This window comes from Callorhinus ursinus, unplaced genomic scaffold, assembly GCF_003265705.2.
Source record: "Callorhinus ursinus isolate GAN/ISIS: 27379988/994484 unplaced genomic scaffold, GSC_fseal_2.0 scaffold4, whole genome shotgun sequence".
Classification (NCBI taxonomy): Eukaryota; Metazoa; Chordata; class Mammalia; order Carnivora; family Otariidae; genus Callorhinus; species Callorhinus ursinus.
In genome coordinates, this window is record NW_027397066.1 from 53,416,209 (window position 1) to 53,418,618 (window position 2,410).

The 2,410-nt window shown below is 39.3% G+C and overlaps 1 pseudogene; it reads right to left on the bottom strand.

Moving 5' to 3' along the window:
* Positions 1 to 1,533: 1,533 nt before the first annotated feature.
* On the bottom strand, positions 1,534 to 2,124 carry LOC112835493 (D-aminoacyl-tRNA deacylase 2 pseudogene; annotated as a pseudogene).
* Between the last annotated feature and the right edge of the window lie 286 nt (positions 2,125 to 2,410).

The following is a 2,410-nucleotide window of genomic DNA, read 5'->3' on the forward strand; positions in this document are numbered from 1 at the left end:
AAGGAAGCAGGAGAAAAGATGGAAGAGAAGGAGAAATGTATAAGGCAAAGTACGTATGTGTTTGGAATAGCATATGTCATATAGGAGACGCTCAACAAAATTTACTCATTTGCTGAAGAAATGAATGGTTCACCTTTGTATTTCTATCTGACATAAGAGCTTATAAAAGGAGACTTCCTGGGAAAGTTTCAGGTGGGACTAGTTGAGTTATGAATTTAGTAAAAGATAACTCTTGGAATACATCAAGAAAAAATAAAGTTATTCAATTTCATTACATTTGACTCCATATTGATTTCAAGTTACTTCATACTGTGGATAATGTTACTTTTAAGCCACGGACAAAAATGATTTTCTGTTTGGTTCCATCCCAAACTAATGTTAGTATTTGAATAATTGAATTTGAAATTGCTTTCTTTTGTTTACTGAAGCAGTGGTGGTTATATCACACGACTGTAAATCACTTAGGCAGTAATAAAGATGCTTCTACAGTATCATACAAGACCTACAGTATTGTCTGTGCATTTTGTGAGACAAAGGCCATTTAAATATTTTTTAGTTTGTGTGAGATTTTACCTAATTTTAATGCAAAGTTATTTTTATTACATACTACATACATTTGAGGGTATAAGAATATTTTTCTTCATTGCACAAAGTTCACTGCAAAATACATAAATACCACTCTCTAAGAGCATTTCCACAATGACTGTAAAGTGAATAGAAAGCATTTTTCAAATTTTCAAGTGGAAGTGTAGGGGAAAGCAGGATGAAAGGTGACTGAGATCCAGCGTTTGGTGAGTTGGCAAGGTCACTTAATTAGCAGGTTGCAGAGTTATGGACGGGACCCAGGATTTTCTTGTCTAAAAAAGGCTGCAGATTAGTGTATTCAAGAAGAGGAGAAAGAAAATCTAATTATGGTCTAGATCATTTTATATCAGAAACAACTGTAGAAACTTTTAATTCTTTAAAACTCAATTAGGTATTGTTGAATCACAGACTTGTACCTCTGAAACAAATGTTAAAAAAAGGAGAAGGAGAAGGAGAGAAGGAGAGAAGGAGAGAAGAAGGAGAGAAGAAGGAGAGAAGAAGGAGAGAAGAAGGAGAGAAGGAGAGAAGAAGGAGAGAAGAAGGAGAGAAGAAGGAGAGAACGAGAGAAGAAGGAGAGAACGAGAGAAGAAGGAGAGAAGGAGAGAAGGAGAGAAGGAGAGAAGGAGAGAAGGAGAGAAGGAGAAGGAGAAGGAGAAGGAGAAGGAGAAGGAGAAGAAGAAGAAGAAGAAGAAGAAGAAGAAGAAGAAGAAGGAAGAAGGAAGAAAGAAGAAGAAGAAGATAGCAGGAGGGGAAGAATGAATGGGAGTAAATCAGAGGGGGAGACAAACCATGAGAGACTATGGACTCTGAGAAACAAACTGAGGGTTCTAGAGGGGAGGGGTGTGGGGGGATGGGTTAGCCTGGTGATGGGTATTAAAGAGGGCACGTTCTGCGTGGAGCGCTGGGTGTTATGCACAAACAACGAATCATGGAACACTACATCAAAAACTAATGATGTAATGTGTGGTGATTAACATAATAAAAAAACACAAAACAAACAAAAAACTCAATTAGGTGTGTGTATGGTCCACTGGTATCCAGTTTTAATACCTGCCTGTTCCTGTAAATACCATGTTCCTCCACAACCCCAGCTTCGGCGCTCTTGCTGTTAGCAGCGAATTCTTTTTCACATAGAGTCACAAATTGGGAATAAAGTTCTAACCCCTCTTTTCCAGAGTTAGAGTGATACTGCATGTTTCTTCCTTTTACTCTCCCCTCCCGGGGGTGGCTTGAGGGATGATAAGAACATTGTCAGGTAGACCTAATATATGCTTGCCATTTCCTTTTCCCTTAATTTCATATTTAACAATGTACTAACCATTTTGGGAAGAAGTTCTTTATTAGCTCCCTTGCTGAAAAAACACACATAGATCACTAAATCTCTCTGAACCTCCACCACTGGGCCTTGGTGACCCCTTAGCAGGGTTTACTTGCAGCTAGGTGTGCAGACACTGTTGCAGAAGCACCCGGGGCCTGAGGTATCCTGACACTCTCAGCCAGGCTTCCAACCTGCTGTAATCCAACAGGTTCAGGTCCCATGCTCAAGGCCATTTAAGTTTTTACCCATGATAATTTACACGTAATGAATGGAAGAATTATATTTTGAGTACAATTTCTGGTAGTTAATGACTGAATGTGTTTCCCCAAAATTCACATATTGAAGTCCCAACTCCCAATGTGATGGTATTTGGAGGTGGGGCCTTTGGAAGGCAATAAAGCTCAGATGAGGTCATGAGGGTACAGTCCTCATGATGGGATTAGTGCCCACATAAGAAGAGACTAGAGAGTCTACACTCTTTCTTCTCTTTTCTACGTCCCTACCATT